This window comes from Triturus cristatus, chromosome 2_1, assembly GCF_964204655.1.
Source record: "Triturus cristatus chromosome 2_1, aTriCri1.1, whole genome shotgun sequence".
In the NCBI taxonomy this organism is placed as follows: domain Eukaryota; kingdom Metazoa; phylum Chordata; class Amphibia; order Caudata; family Salamandridae; genus Triturus; species Triturus cristatus.
Window position 1 is genome coordinate 862,819,988 of NC_140581.1, and position 17,489 is coordinate 862,837,476.

Genomic DNA, 17,489 nt, shown 5'->3' on the forward strand with positions numbered 1-17,489 from the left:
TCTTAATTACGTACGATTCTTCACTCACATCCGTAATAACTGACACTGGTTTTTTACTTCCGGGATTGAAAATTTTACTCAATTTCGAATGATCCATCCATCCTAATCCATTGACTCCTTTTCCAGCCACATACAATTTTATGTTACCACTCCTACCTATAAATTCAATCTTGACCCATTCAAAACCAATCATATGAATAGAGGTACCATCAAAACTTTCAGCAAGTATATCAGAACTTCGTAGTTTCTTAAGATCCAAAACATTTTCAAACTTCTCCATAAAGTAGTTCTTCGTGATGATGGTCCAGGGTGAGCCAGATTCAGCCATAAGCTCCAATTCAATGCCCAAGATCACAACTTTACATTTGGAGGCTTCCTGATTAGGAAAGTCTCTTCTCCAACACAGGACTCATTGACCGACAGTACAATATCGTCACTCTCTATTTCCCACATTCACATTCACACTTGGAATCCTCATTGCTAGCAATACTTGAAACGTTCCCTCTCTGTGGTGTAACATGTTTTTACATACTAACACTCACGGGCAAAATGACCCACACATCCAAACTTCTTACACTCCTTGCCTATTGCAAGACATCGTGCAAACAAAGCAATATGATTATTACTACAGCATCTGTAACATTTGCCAACCTTCTCCACTTTCTTCCCAGAGGTCCCATTATTGTAGCAAGCATTGTTCACACTACACACATCAGTTTTAATCACAGTACACACTTCTTCAGGACTGTTGACATTTACACTCTAATTATTTATCAAAGACATCCATTTTTGTGATTGATCTAATTCCTTAGCAGTGGCAATGTCATCCTGCAATTTGGGATCACCCAGGACCCATAAATGTTCCAGTATTTATGTTTTACTTTTGACATGTACAATTATATGATCCCTAATCATCTCATCTGTCATCGGACCAAAATTGCATGTCATATAAAGAGCCCTAAATGCAGTGAAAAATTCATTAAAAGATTCCCCTTCCATCTGTGCATGAGTATAACATTGAAATCTATTCAATGCAGCGCTCATAGTGGGTTTAAACCAACACTCCGTCCTCAATAGTGCCTCCTCATAAGCATCAATATCTCCTTGACCTTCCAATGTTATAACTATTGGTAAATTTCTGAATCCAACTTGACCCTCAGACCATAAACAATGGAGCCAAATATTCTTCCTTCCACCTTGTCCATGGAATGGGAGGGTCTCCCTTATTCTGTAAACATTTCAGAGGAGGCTCAAACTGCATGATGTATATTTAACTTCCCAAAGAAATAGAGGAAAAAATACCTTCAGAGTCCAGGCACACAGATAAATATGAGTCAAAGACAATCAGATGGAATAGCAATAGCCCAACAACAAGTGTAAAATGATGTCCAGTGGACATATTCCCCAGAAGAGCAATCCGTTTTTTTGTAAACAAGAAGCAGGAAATATTGTCCAGTGAACACGACAATAAGACCACTTTTGAATTTTTATTCCTCCTTCTCCTGACAACCAATAGAACAGTTTGTAGTTTCCACCAATCAGAGCGTGTGATACACTTGAGCTGGCCATCCAATGAAAATGCACACTGGCACGCTCCACACAGGATGTGTAATGCACGAGCTGGTCCCTCTGTGCTCCTGAGTGTGCTCCAGGTGACACTCTTAAAAACGCTCCCCTTGCCAATCAAAACTGTGTGATGAAGCCGGTAACTCCGTGCTCTCATGTGACCCCAAAACTCCCAAAGGTGGGAAAGAAAAGTAAGCCAGTCTGCAGAAGAAGAAGTAGTTCATAAACTGTTATCACCAAAAGGTTCCTTTGAAGCATAAACAGGCAACCATAGTCACACGTTGAAATTGAAAATGAGTCCATTAATACAGATAGTATCGTTCCAGTGCTGCTGTGATGACAGTTACACCTCTGCAACTCATCCCCAATTCGGCCAGGCATTCAAAAGAGAAATGAATCTAAACATTCTACCTTGTAATAGGGAACCGTTGAGACATTTCCTCAGTTGAACATAAACAATACACGGACCACATAACTAATTGTAGATAAACTCATTACAACACTATCCTTTCTCTTCCTGAATCACTGTTGCTCAACTTTACCTATCTACTTTGGGCCTCATTAAAAGGCCCTCTGTAGATCTGTTGGGGCTAGCCCCATTGGAATTATGAGTCCTTGGGGACCCCAATAGGGCTGTTGCATTTACGCAGAGAATCGGCCTGGTAAAAGCAGATGGGGGTCTTCAAGTGAAGTATCATGAGAAAATGAGGAACTTTGAGGAATTGGGATCATAATTATCAATTCCCTCGATAGTTCCTCATTGTCCGGAGGACTTTAACAGTGACACTGGTAATCACCCAGTAATCCTGCCACTCCCCAGAGGAACAGGTAGTCCAAGTATCAGTAACTCCGGGTTGCAAATGCCAGCCGCATTACTGTGGCACTCAGACCTTAGGACGCGTACTAGAAATGTTCTGTTCCTTTCACAGTACTATGCAGCCTCACATACCATTTTCTGGTTGGCCTTTCATACTGCATGGGGGTTCAGCATAACAAGATGGAAATAAAACACTGGAGGCAGCATCTGGTTTAATTGAGATGCTTGGATGAACTCCCAAAACAAAAGAGTGCAAAAGGACACTTTAATCATGTTTTGCAGGACGTTAATTGGGACAACGTGTTTGACTTTAAAGAAGAGAAATATACCAGTGTACTTATATCATTGAAATCCATCAAATGCTGCACATAGCGTGATCAGACTGTAAAAAACACTGAAACAAAAGCAAGACCAAAAGGTATCTGCCAGCTGTGATGTTATGTGGGAAATATGTACATTTAATTTGATAAATAATTCAATGATGATAGATTTGCAATCATAGTGATTAATATACAGGAGAAAAGACATAAAAATGAAACAAACAATACCTCGGTTTCAGAAACAAGCATTGACAAAGTGAATCATTTTGGTAAATGTATGTTGAAAAGTTCTTCTCAAACATCACTACCATTGGAGAACAGATACAGGGGAGTCAGCAGCAATGTATTATTCCCTTATACACAGGGCAGGTACAATAAGGAGAGCAACAATGCATGTGTTTTTTAAAGACAGAACAATGCTTAATACCGTTAGCAAGTGGGGACACTTCCGAAAAACACAGAGGGCAAGTTCAGCACAGAAAGCAGTCGGTGGACTGATCCACACACACCCAGAGGAGGCATACTACATCATAGGTAACAGAAGACCAATGTTCCCTCATGCAGAACAGTGTAAATCACAGGCTTCATCTCAGCATAAAGGCATGGCTAAGCATCCAATAGTATATGTTTTGGACATACATTCTTGCTTTAAACTCTTGGCATTGGTTTATAATTGTAACTCAAGTGGTGTGTTTTTGGTTGTTTACAATCAATATTTGTCATAATTCATATCCTAATGTGTTATGAAGTGTTATGGAAGTGTCTAAAGGTCTTGCTGAACCAATAGGCGGTGTCTGGTTTATTTTGGGCTGCCGCTGATGCCTGGCAGGTTATTTTGACTGAGTGCGTTAACTGAAAGTAGGAGCTGGGCTGAGGAGCCAGCCACAGGTCCCATTGGTCTGCATTAGCTGGATGCAAGGAGTTCTGTTTAACACATGAATTTTCAACATACATGTTGTTTATATCTGGGAAATAAATGTATGAAAAGCATAGACCACCTTCCTACTGGCATTGAGTAACCTCATGCTGAAGCGAAGCAGCTTACTTTTCCCAAGTCATAGCACCAGTGGGTATTGGTTTTGGATCTGGTTGATCAAGCTGCCGAGATTCGCAAGTGGAGTAAACACTTCACTGTGACCTTCTTCCCTTCAATCGACAGCCTCATGTCCGCTGATCCTTCTAGAATAACCACCATGTACCTATGAAGCAAATCTGCCCTCACATCATGGCTTTCCTCAGCTCCCATAGTTGAGCGGGCCCCTGTGGGCTCTATCTACTAATATGTACATTCAAACAACAGATCAGTCGCAAGGAGAAATAATGAGATGCTCAGAAAACTCCTCTTTATTCTGTCAGTTTTTAAAATATCTCCAGTTCTGATCTTTCCATTGCCTGACTGGTCATGTGGCTTTGGCACGGAGGATGTCTTTTGGTCATGTAATGGGTATGGTTGTGATACCGAATTTGAAAACATTTGGGCCACATGTATCAACATTTGTAATAGCGATTACTTAATTGCGATCTTCTGTGAATCGCTATTAGGTAAACACTATTACAAATGTATGAAACTCAGAGTTTCATTTAGCGATTCCTAGGGCGTCACAAATCGACCAACTTCATTAATAATAATGAGGTAGGTCGCTATTTGCGCCCCTCTAGGAATTGCTAAAATCAGGAGGATCGTGGCCTGCTGGGGTCAGCAGACCACCATGTCCGTGATTGCTTGTAAATAATGCAATAATTTTTTTTTAAAATGCAGACCGTTTTTCTTAAAGGAAAATGGGTTGTGTTTAAAAAACAAAAATGAAAAGTTTTCTTTTCATTTTTTATGAGCAAGCAGTGGTACATGGGGCCACTGCCTGCTCTTAAAAAACATTTATGCCACGTTCCCAATTGAGAATGGGTGACCACCAATTTGAAGTTGGTGGTAAAATGCAAATGTTTTGGGACCGCATTCATGGTCATAAAACATTCATACATACTGCTGCGATTCTCTTTTTGGAAGGGTCACCCTAAACACGCCCCTTCCAAATACCGAATAGCTAACCCATTTTGTGATTCAGTAACAGGTTACTGAATCGCAAAATCAACCCCTCATTATATTTGCCATAGAGAGATAGAACTGACCTATTTGAGTGAGCTTATTTGCACAAGACCTATGATGTTGTGGTTGTCTGTCTGGCAGTCAGAGGCACCGTCGCTCACAAAAGATATAATTGTCAATTCCTTGGCATGTGATAAAGGATTACTAATACACTGGTTAGCTTATGTTAAGAAAGCACTAGGGAGCATTGGTGGTGGTCATGCCTTTTCAGATTCCACCTCATGTTTAGATCTGGATAAGAAATGGGTGTGCTCTTTACTGTTGGCAGAGCTAGAGGAGGCCAGGATGAAGCTGAATCTTTAAAACCAATGTTTGCAAACTACATGAGGGTAAGTGATGAAGCCAGGACTATGAAAAATTATATGTGGAAGCCCAGGAGTAACTGAGATGGCTCTTTATTATTTTGCTGTAGTGCTGACACACCTAAAAACTTATTATGCTTCCCAGCTGGGTTTCAACACAACCGTGATCTAAGGACATGCCCGTGTAATGGTACCTCAAAACAAACTATGGTGCACTTTTTGTTTTTCTGCAACCTTTATGTGCTTTTTGCCAAACTGTTTTTAGTCACCTCGCTGAAGGCAAGACATTTTAGACATTGTAGCAGAGCCTATGATTTTCTTAAACAACTTGAGGATGAAAAGTCTTGTGTGTGTGTGTGTGTGTGTGGGTGTGTGTGTGTGTCTGGGTGTGTGTCTGTGTGTGTGTGTGTGTGTGTTTGGAGCTCTCAGGAATCAACTTGAGGATGAAAAGTCTTGTGTGTGTGTGTGTGTGTGTGTGTGGGTGTGTGTGTGTGTCTGTGTGTGTGGGTGTGCGTGTGTGTGTGTGTTTGGGGCTCTATGCTTTTTTTATAACTTGAGTGTCTTATTTAAGGTTATGCTTTGGATTGGAGATTTTATACTGTTGTATGTGGTTTTATCAGGTCAACTGCTTGTTTTGCACCAGAATTAAAAAAAAAATGATTATTGGATTTTACTGTATTATCCTGATCGATCGTTTTGCTGTCTATGTGCTTTCATGGCTGTTCGCAGTCAAATAAAGAAATAACTTTTTTCATTGACGGTGGTATTAATTACATTCTGAAGGCATATTCTGGTTGCCATTATACCTATTTTAGGAAGCAATACTTCATTAATGTTTCAGTGTATGCATCGTTTGTAACAATCATGAGATGCCCACAAAAAAATAAAATAATAATTGTTCCCCATATTCCTCCTGGCAAGTTCTTTGCCTACTATAGAAGATACAAAGTTGGACAGACAGTGAGCAATGGAGTAGATAGAATACTGACAAAATGGGTGGCAAGAGTACAGAGTGGAAGCAGTAGAACCTCATGCTAGTCTAGACTAATCTGATTTGTGATCCAGGTCAACTAATTTTTAGCCATGTGCCTGCAAACTACATCAGTACTTATGCAAACTTGCATTATACGCACATGTTTTTTCTGGCTGTATCATGCAACGCAGGGCAGCTTGCAATGGTGTTGTGCTGCAATTTGAGAACTTGAGAGAGCATAACTGTGTCATACCTTCAAAGAAATGGCACAGCTCTGGTTTCTTCATGCACTGGTACACTTTGTGCAATAGTGCCAGGGTGTATGCAGTGTGGTCTGCACAGTTTTTGTTCAGTCAGGAGGCCCCATTTCTGCCTGGAAACTAAGCTTTAGGCTATTACTTCTATGTTTGTGTGCAATGAGGGAAAAGGAGGAAAAGTAAAAGATTTTCCTCCTCATTCTGCCAGCCTCAGGTAGCCTCAGGATTTTGGTATAAATCCATGTGTACAAGTCTTTAATTATATGGATTTGCCTCAAAATCCATGGGTGGGTGCACAAGAAGGCCCATGCACCACACATGTAACACGTCACAGACGCAAAGTGATGCAAGGCAGCGCATTCTGCTCCGTTGCATTTCTTTTTGATACAAACCAATAGCGATCACCATTGGCATTGGTTTGTAAATGCCAAACAGGATTTTGTGCCGGGTCTGGGTTCTAAAAGTAACATAAATTCGACAAAAAACCTTTGTAAATCTGGGCCCCAATGCTTTATTAAATTGTGAACTAGAAGTAGCATTTTTCACACTCTGCTTCACTTTTACTAACACAGTGTCAAGCTTTGCAATGTGTGTAAATTATAAACTGCAAACAATTTCCCTAAAATGTATTTCCTTTAATTGCAAACGTGCTTTTTGGTCCTTTGGCAGCAAGGTTAAGAAAGAAGTGAATGCACTATAGATGGAGGCTGACCTATCTCTAACAACCATGCAGTATACGTCTGTAATATTACCCTGCAGCTAAAATAATCTGAAGTGCGTTTAAGGATTAAATTAGACGCGCCTTGTTCAGATGCTGCGCGGCTGCCAGGGTATTTCATGCTCATCAAGTGAGCGCTCTACCACTTCGTTAATGCCACGGTAAATCAGTCTTTAACTTCAGCATCCAGGGCAGTCATTGTAGGCCAGAGTACATTTACAGAACATCCTATACGTTTAGAAGGAATATTTTATTTTATGTTCCTAGTGTGCTACTTAGTAGGAGAGGGGATGCAGGAACACATTTTTCGCTAATGATAAGAACACACAGTGATGCTTCATAAAACTCTTGATGTGGACATTGCAAAAATAATAATTTCTTATAATTTTTTATTTCGTTTTTGTTTTGCTTTTAACATAGACAGAAACACATCAGAAACCTATGCCACCTATGTGAATTTAAATCAAATTAAACTAATTCCCCATACTATCTCAATATATATTTCCTCTCTTCTTGTCGTGGACACCATGGGCCGGATTCACAGAACTAACTTAAGACAAAATCCTAAACTTACTACCATTTTCGTATTCACAGAAGGCACTTATTAATTTTGGTATTCACAGAAGACACTTACTCACTTCGGTATTCACAGAAGTTAGGAGTCCTAACTTTAGGACTCCTAAATGCCTTCTGTGAATACCGAAAGTCTTAAAATTAGGATTTTTCTCAGTTTAGGAGTCCTAAAGGTAGGAGTCCTAACTATACTACTACTAAACTGAGAAAAATCCTAATTTTAAGGCTTTCGGTATTCACAGAAGGCATTTAGGAGTCCTAAAGTTAGGAGTCCTAACTTTACTACTACTAAATTGAGAAAAATCCTAATTTTAAGACTTTCTGTATTCACAGAAGGCATTTAGGAGCCCTAAAGTTAGGAGTCCTAACTATACTACTACTAAACTGAGAAAAATCCTAATTTTAAGACTTTCGGTATTCACAGAAGGCATTTAGGAGTCCTAAAGTTAGGAGTTCTAACTTTACTACTAATAAACTGAGAAAAATCCTAATTTTAAGACTTTCGGTATTCACAGAAGGCATTTAGGAGTCCTAAAGTTAGGACTCCTAACTTCTGTGAATACCGAAATGAGTAAGTGCCTTCTGTGAATACCAAAATGGTAGTAAGTTTAGGATTTTGTCTTATGTTAGTTCTGTGAATCGGGCCCACTGTCTCCAGTCATGTGCTTTTTTTTTCAAATCGTTGTTATCAAGTTATTAGTTCTACTAGGCAGGAGTAGCTCGTGTCAGGGAAAAGAGGTGGGCGGGGTGTGTGGGTGGTGGATGGGGGATGGCAGAGAAAATAAAAAGAACCTACCTGCTGCCCTCCAGCATAGTGCTCTTCTGCTCCTTTCCACTGAAGGCACAGGCTCCCAGACTGCCCTGCGGTCAATCATGAAGCTGCTCTCATGAATGGGAGCAGCTTCAGGATTGGCCTGAGCACCGTGAATTTGCACTCCCAGACAGACTGAGAGCCTGCACTTGCTCTTCCGGCTACGGCTGCTGCAGGTTGAAAAATGGTTCAACGTTTGACATACCGCCGTAGGCTGTCCCACAACACCACCTCAAACAAAACCAGACTATCCCGAACTCCAGGTAGCAGGATTGTCTATCTGTACACCAAGAAGGTTGGCAAAGTCCCAAAGTCGGCATGTGGTATATGCCCAGGTAGACTCCGTGGTATCCGTGCTGTTCGACCTAAAGTGCTAATGCGACTGTCCAAGACTAAGAAGCATGTCAGCAGAGTCTATGGCGGGTCCATGTGTGCAAAATGTGTACGCGACAGGATCAAACATGCTTTTATAATTGAAGAGCAGAAGATCGTTGTCAAGGTGTTGAAGGCACAAGCACAGTCCCAGAAAACCAAATAAACATTTATACGATCCAGATAAAGATAAATAACTTGCTCTTTCCAACCCGAAAATGGTTGAAAAGAGTTTACAATATGAACAAGGGGTAGTGGTGGCATAAGAAGTCGCAACTCAGAACAAGAATTATTTTTTGGTCTGGGTAACGTAATATTATTTTGGGTTCTATACAACACAAGTCTTGGTGCTAATCGAGGTAACAGGATACCCCACTACCCAGGGTGTTATTGAAAGAAAATCTAACCATATTCCCATGCTAAAGCTAAATTTAACAGTTGTACCTCTGCACTCTCATTATTTATCTTTTCATTTATACTCGTATTCTGAGCATACATTTCAGGCAACTCAAATCACAGGAGAAAACAAATTGTTGAATTAGAGATTGCATGAATTTAATGGTTCGGACCATTGCATATAAGTGCGTTCTTTGATTAAACATTTGTTGTAAACATTTATACATGAAGGAACAGCATAGCCTGGAGATGAAGTAAAAAACACATAATAGCCGAGAGGGCTTCAGTCCGCCTGACGAGTTGGCCGTCCTGAGACGACCGTCAAAACCGTCATGCGCACTGATAAGTGCCCACCACTCCCCCTCCAGTACTGTCACCCCCTGGCCCCACCCCCAAGACTCGGCACACAGTCACTTAGAAGTAAATAAAACAATAATAAAATGGGTTTTAAACCCGATTTATTATCATTTTATTTTTCACGTTTTTGAGGGTGCTGGCAGGGGTGTGACGCTAATCTGCCATCAGCAACAATGGATGCCTATCTTGGCAGTTCTAGGGACCTCCATCTAGCAGTAACCGTACCGTTTGTAAATAGGCTGTGTTTTTTGTGGTCTCATGGTGCTTGGAGATGAGTAGTTTGACTGTGAGTCAATGATGTGTGTCAGTTCGTGATGTTGACATCAAGAGGTATTGATCCTTCCTGAGATGTACAGTCAGCAGAAATAATCCGATTAGTGGAAACACACCAGGCAATGCCTACTTAAGCTTCCCTTGTTCACTGGCGTGAAGTTATAGAGTCACTGAATTTGTTTAAAAAACTCACAAGAGGAAATCCCCATGTGGTTACCTGACATGCAGTCCCCCACCATCCAGTAATTTTTACATTTTACCTGTGACAGCATGCATGCCCAGTCTGCAAAATCTTTTGTTAAAACAGGCCTAGAGCCTGCCCATTACTTACCAATACTTACCATTGGTTGGCTTTCGCGTCACTCTAGTTTCTTTGCTACCTATTGGTCACGTCTCCTGTTTCCTCCTGGCTGCTTGCATCCTCCTGTTTTCTCCCGGGGCTTGTGTCCTTGCCATGGAGTGTGACTTAGCACATCTTCCTGTTTGTGGCTAGTGTCTTTCCACTGGCTGCATGCTCCTTCAGGTACTTTTTCTAAACTTTTTGCCATGCACTCTTTAAACTCTTAAAGAGTTGCATGGCACTGTATGGTTGTCCCCCAACGTCCCCGCACTCTTCCCGCTGTCTGTTGTTACTTCTCACTCTTCCTCCCCTGCAGCTCCCTCGTGATGCTACCCCACATGCCCTCCTCTCGCTGTTCATTGTTGCTCCCTCCCTCCTCCAACTCACTTTCCTATGATCGCTTGCCCCCTAACCCACTGACCGGTGCTGCAGCACACATGGAAAGTGGAAAAAACGAGGAGAAATAAACATATTGCTCCTCGTTACGCCTGCGTATCTTTTTGGCGCACTCCCAGGTTTACAAGGTCTTGTAAATCTGGGAATGCATCAAAAACCATAGCAGTCGGGTGGGAACACCCACGCAACACCCATGAAATGTCTTATCAGGGCAGAGTAACACAATGCTGTGATTTGTGCTGTGTTGCATTACTCCATATTTTTAGAGCCAATCAAAGCCACACAAAGTGGCTTTGTGTGGCTTCAAAAATATGACTTAAGGTTTGCATCGCTCCTGCACCACAGTGTGTGGTGCAAGAGCAACACAACTCGAGTCATATGTATGGCTCTGGCTCTCTAGTCATCATACAAGTCTCTTCTGGAATGAGCAAATACAGGGGCAAGCAAAGGCCACTGGTCCAACCAACATAGATTGTATTTCATGTTTGGTGCTAAGGGACAGGGGCAAAATAACAGACCCAGATATTCATGACCATCGCATCAACCAGCTACAAATGTATTAAATACAATTATTGCACATAATTATTTAGCATAAATCACTTTTTTGAAATAATACTTGATGTGGAGAGCCCAAACGTTTTAGAAATTTGCCACATGAGTAGAAGAACAACAATATAAGCTTTCTAGAGGAAGGAATGTTAGGCGAACGTCTTCAAATCCAGTTTCTTAGGCACTCAACCAACAAGTGTTCACAAGCAGACATGAAAAGTTACCAGGGATTGCTTGTGCCTTGAGTGGGGTGTTGATGTGCAGCTGTTGGTAGCAGGTGGTCGGCATAACAGGAAGCACAAACATCAATGGTGTAAATCTCCTTGGCATTTTGGGTCAGAAAGTGACACAGTCTGCAGATGACTGCAGATGACATTTGCAATAAACACACATGAGCATATGTTTGTGCATATGTGAGGCAGCTTGTGTTTAACAGAAATGCAAATAGGGTCTGAGTTCTTATTTACTTAGCAACACAGGAAATACAAGCGGGTGGGTGTAGTTGGGGACTTTTAGTATTAGCGCAAGGGTGTTCTGTACTGAGTGTCAGCTGCTCTCAGGCCAGAGGGTGTTTGCTAAATTTTCAGATAGACAGCGCTAATGATGTACACGCTATGCATGCTTTCATGCCAGCATCGCCAACTTTCTTTTCTACACTCTCAAATGCTTTATAGCCAGAAAGGCACTTCTTTTTTTGTTGTCTTTTTAAAACAATTATTTAGTAGGGGTGTTTAAGATCTTTCGACCCGCCCACAGTTTTTACTTTAGTGAGCACGTGTTTGCCTCACCATGTCTTTGCACTGTAAGGATTTTATAAATATGTTTTTTGTAACCTTCTTTTTTTAGACAAGTAGGAAAAATTAATGGCCATGTCTGTTCAGCTCCCAATGCTCATGTCCAGCAGACAGGAGTATGGGAGAAAAGCAGAGGAGGAAATGATCTCATGGGTCACAGTGATCAGCCCTCTATTGAAGTGCAGGACCCTTGGCCATACAAATGCACTCCTTTCTAACCTGTTATCATGAAGTGTTTTAGTGATGAACTTCTAGCCACCTAATCTTGGAGTCTATTTTACTTGTTAACTACTGGATGCTTAGAATTTTGTTATATATATTTATTTATATTGGAGTTTATAGTGCATTCAAAAACAGACGCACTGTAACGTGGAAAGGGTAGACCACACGTGTGTTTTTGAATTTGTTTCTGGAGGATATGGACATACTGTTTCACGTGTGTTGGAAGTAGGAAAACAGTGCTTGTGTCCTCCATTCACAAGGCACCGGCCTCCTTTCATTAAAATCTGGGGAACTTTGATGTTGGTGTATTCAGTCACCAAGTTATGAACTGAATGTACTCGTTCAAGTGATTGTGGTGCATTAGACCGATGGCCTTGTCCCGATGAGACCTGTCAATCCACCAACGTCGACAGCCCACCCTTGGTTGAACTATGATTTTCTCTTACTGGAAAAACATGTGAAATTCATAATAGAATCCATTCTGTCTAAACTATATCAACCCTGGGTGCTCTTCAGTGTTTTACATGATTTTGTACATATGTGTTTGCGCTTTCCTAACCGCTGCATCATCTGCACTAATTTCACTTTATTGCACCAGAAAATTTGGCATCAAAAGACAATTCTGCAAACCAGACAAAAAGAGGCTTGGAACATTCTTTGAGTCAATCATTGTATGACTGTCATCACATTGACACTAATCTGTTGATTGTTTTCATTACCTTTCACCTACTACATATACTGTACGTCTCATGGTATCCTTAACACATTAGGTATCCTTACCTGCACAGAAAACATCATACTCTTGTAGATTATCAGAAAATGTTTATTTCTAATTGTTAAAAGCACTAGAACAGTCAGTAAAGTTAATACCCTTAGGGTTATATTTATGACCCGGTTTTGTCGCTCTCGCACCACGCAACGTGGTGCAAGAGCGAGGCAAACCTTAAGTCATGTTTTTTAAGCCACGCAATGCCACTTTGTGTGGCTTTGAATGGCTTAAAAAATATGGAGTAATACAACACACCGCAAATCGGAGTGTCACATTACTCTGCGCCAGGGAGTCGTTCCTTGGGGGTTGTGTGAGTGTTACCACACTACTCCCATAGTTTTTGAAGCAGTCCCAGATTTACCAAACCTGGTAAGCCGGTGAATGTGCCTGTAGGACTTGGCCCTTTTTGGCTAAAGTCCCTAAACTTTTTGCTTTCCCCCTAGACCTTTTTTCTGACATGGTGTTGCCAACTTAGATGCTTTGGACACTTTGCTACTGCTAAACAGTGTCAAAGTGTGGTGTTCCTTGTATAAAGTAATGGTAATTGATTGTCCATGATTGTTATGTTTGCTTTACTAGTAAAGTCCTTAGTACAGTGCACTATGTGTGCCAGGGCTGGTAATGCAAATGCTACTAGTGGGCCTGCAGCACTAATTGTGCCACTCACACAAGTAGCCTTAAAAAGGGAACTCAGGCCTGCCATGGCAGGGCCTACACGCAGTTTGTTAAACTGCCATGTTGTTCTGTCACTCACTTGCCAGACCTTACCTTTCCCTTTCTAGGCACAACAGACACCCTTATGGTAGGTCGAGGGTACTCCCTGGACAGGGTGCAGTGCATGTGAAAGGTAGGACATGTACTAAGGTGTGTGTCATGTCCTGAGAATGAAATAATCTCCATTTTCGTTTTTCACTGTTGAAAGGCCATCTTGCCCATAGGCCAGAATGGGAAGGCTGTGTAATTTGTTTTCCAGCCTATCTTCCCAAAGGCTTAAGATGGAAAGGTGATGTTTAGTATGCCTGAACTCACAATGTAATAACACATCTTTTTATGTAGGTGGTTTTTGCATTGTGTGTTCAGAAGCCACTCTTTTAGAAGTGGCTGAGTTTTTGTGCTCTGACATTTCTGTGTGTCTCTGCCTGGCTGTGGATTGACTGTCTGGATTTGAAAGCGATAGGATCTGGGAAATGTTTTGACCCAGGGGAGGAGGTGAGACAGCAACAGGCTGACCTGCATCTGGAGTGTAGGGGGAGGAGAAGCCCCTAGAGGTGAAGAGGCCTGGGTTGCTGCTATAAAGTAATTGGCTAGTCTCCTGCTGAGTGATTGAGAATCCAGGTCCCCAATAATCAAAGGAAGAAAGGTGTCACTGGCAGGGAGGCATCCAGAACTGATTTGAACAGGGGTCAGTGCCCCCTGAAACACAAAAACTTCAAAGCCATTAAGGGGTATAACTATGAGAGCTGAAGCCCCTGATCTTTGGAGAATGGCTTGATCAAGTGTGAACAAGACTGGAGCTACTTCGTGGTCAAGAGGACCTTTGCCAAGGAAGAAACAACTGAAGAGACTGAAGGATAAGACTGACCCTTGCTTTGTGATCTGGGGCTGGCCTGCAGTTTGCTGTTTCAACCAATGAAAGGCTAAAGGGACTTTGCTGTGTGCTGTGTCCCCATGCTTGAAGGACTTTGCTGTGTGCTGTGTCCTGAAGTAACGTATCCCCAAGGGCCTGAGGTGAGCTGACTCCCTGTTCGGAAACACTGGGACACAAACGTTTCCAGGAGAGTCTCAGCGGCGCTGTGTGAGCGTGCCTGTTGCAGTCTGAGACACTCGTAAGAACTGACCTGTGATCGTGGGCGCCTGAAGTCCAAGTGAGTCTCAGCGACGCTGTGTGCGTGTGCTTTGTGCAGCCTGAGACCTTCATGAGGATTGGCCTGTGATCGTGGGCACCTGGGGTCCAAGCAAGGATCAGCGACATGGTGTGCATGTGCTTTGTGCAGTCTGAACACCTTTGTGAGGATTGTCCAGTGATCGTGTGCACCGGAATCCAAGTGAGTCTCATCGCCGCTGTGGGCAGGTGCATTATGCACCGGGAGACCTTTGTGAGGATTTGCCTTGTTATCGTGTGCACCAGAATCCAAGTGAGCCTCATTGACGCTGTGTGCATATGTGTTGTGCACCGTGAGACCTTCGTGAGGATTTGCTTTGTTATCGTGTGCACCGGAATCCAAAGTGAGTCTCACCGCCGCTGTGTGCGGGTGCGTTGTGCACCAAGAGACCTTCATGAGGATTTGCCTTGTTATCGTGTGCACCGGAGTAAAGTGAGTCTCAGCGACGCTGTGCACGTGATCTTCGTGCAGCCTGCAACCTGTGTGTGGAGTGCCCAGTGATCATGCACCCGGAGGGAAGGAAGACTCAGCAACGCTGTGTGCGTGTGCTTTGTGGCAACCTGAGATCTTCGTAACTGAAGCAGCCCAGACCAGCAGTCCTGGAGGAGCTGAGTTGCCAGCCCGAGCCGCCGTTGCCATTTCACAAAGCTGCATTTTGAGGCCCAGCCGCTGGACGAGGAGAGGAGAGTGAGTTTGTGCCCCCCAGATAACGTGTGTCGACTCCTGGGGCAGGGCGCGGACTCGTAGGGAGACGCTCTCGGCCTCTCTCTCGTGTTGACAGTTTGAGCCTCTGCTTCGGCTCGTATCGCGGCCCGTATTGCCAAGGGAGTGGCGGTACAGGAGCCGGAGTGCGAAGCTGCACTTTGGGATTACATCGTACTGTGTTGGGGGCAACTGTGAGAGGTTGACTGAAAGTCAGAAGGAGAGGGAAAGAGACCGCCTAAGGCCCGGTGATCGGGCCTGAATGTACTACGTAGTATTCCATTTCTGCAGAACGGAGTACCTTACTGTCGTATTACACATTGCATTATTTCTGCATAACGGAGTACCTGATTAGAGCATTACACATTGCATTATTCCTGCATAATGAACTACCTGATTAGTGTATGACGCATGGCATTTTTATCTGCATAACAAACTACCTGATGTCGTATGACGCATTGCCTTGTTTCTGCATAACGAACTACCTGATTTAGCGTATAGCGCATTGCATTATTCCTGCATGACGAATTGCCTGATTAGTGTATACGCATTGCCTTATTTTTACAGAACGACATATCTGGTGGTTGTATTACGCATTGCATTATTTTACCTTACAAAGTGCCTGATTGTTGCATTACGCATTGCATTCTTTTCATTGCAGAGTGCCTGATTGCTACGTTACGCATTACAGTATTTTTACATTGCAAAAGTGCCTGATTCTAGCATTACAAACTTTATGACATGATATTAGGAGTACAGGAGAATGTTTAGAAGTGCTCATTGACATCGCCAGAACTTACAAGGGCTGGGTGGCCTAACAACCGGCCATGAGAAATATTACACAACCTCATATGTTGGTTTTATATTGTGTGGTCTTAATCGTATATCTTTTTACATAAGGTTTATACTCGTTTTATAAAACTTGTGTGGAGTCTATTTGTGGTGTCATCATTGGATTATTGTGAGCGTGGTTGCAAATACTTTACACATTTGTCTTGAAGATAAGCCTGGCTGCTCGTGCCAAGCTACCGAGGGGGTGAACGGGGCTATCTAAGAAGGTGACCTTCCTTTCCCTGACGTTGGAATGCGGGTCCCTACTTGGCCTAAGGGACCTACCTCAGCCAACCAGGGATCCCAGGTCTAACAGTGCCAAAAAGATACACCTCCCCAGAAGAGGCATAACGAGGAGAAATATTATTATTTCTCCTTGTTTTTTCCTCTTTCTATGTGTCCTGCATTCTGTAGCACACATAGAAAGAGGAAAAGCCTCTCAGGATTGTTTTTGTGCAAAAAAGATTCCCTTCTTACACAAAAGCAATCCTGCCTACAACACAGGCACCTTTGTATCATGTTTCAAGAGTGCCTGCTTTGGCGCTCGACTGCCAAAATGGCGCAAGGGAATGTGCCATATTGGATAAATACGGCAAGATGACTTGCTGCTCTGCCTTGCACCATAATTTTCCTAAATATGCCCTGGAGTGTACAAAACTTAGTTCGGCCGTTTCTTGTCTTTGTTACAGCATTTTTCTGCTGATGACATGTCTTGGTTTAGTGGAGTTCAAGCAGTCCATCGATCAAGGATCCGGCAAAACCACCTGTGCAGTTCACTTGCAAGTGTGCTATTGCTGACTTTGAAACTCATGATCTGGACAGAGTTTTTGCAGCTAGGGGTTCATGGCTAGCTCCTATTGCAGAGAGCCAAATGCAGCCTTGATCGTCTTTACGCTCTGTGTAACTCCTGGAGAACGTGTAGCAGCCAGTGTAAATCTCTGTATCAGACCCAGGAGAGCAACCATAGTTTTTGTGTATGCCAACTCGGACTACTCAGCCAAAACATCCCATAGCTCCAGAGAAACAGTTCTTGGCTTGTGAATGCACCCTTGCTGTGTGGTCTGCTTTGTTTGCCTTTGCAGCTGGACTATGCTTCCATGAGATAGTTGGAAAAACTGAGGAACCTTCTTAAATGAGATAGTTGGAAAAACTGAGGGACCTTCT

At 42.6% G+C, this 17,489-nt stretch overlaps 1 protein-coding gene and 1 pseudogene across 1 annotated transcript in view; both read left to right on the forward strand.

The window, feature by feature from the left end:
• Positions 1-17,489, forward strand: part of PGM5 (phosphoglucomutase 5) — a 680,115-nt gene that overhangs the window by 256,841 nt on the left and 405,785 nt on the right. The window lies entirely within an intron of this gene.
• On the forward strand, positions 8,596-9,012 carry LOC146865994 (large ribosomal subunit protein eL34 pseudogene; annotated as a pseudogene).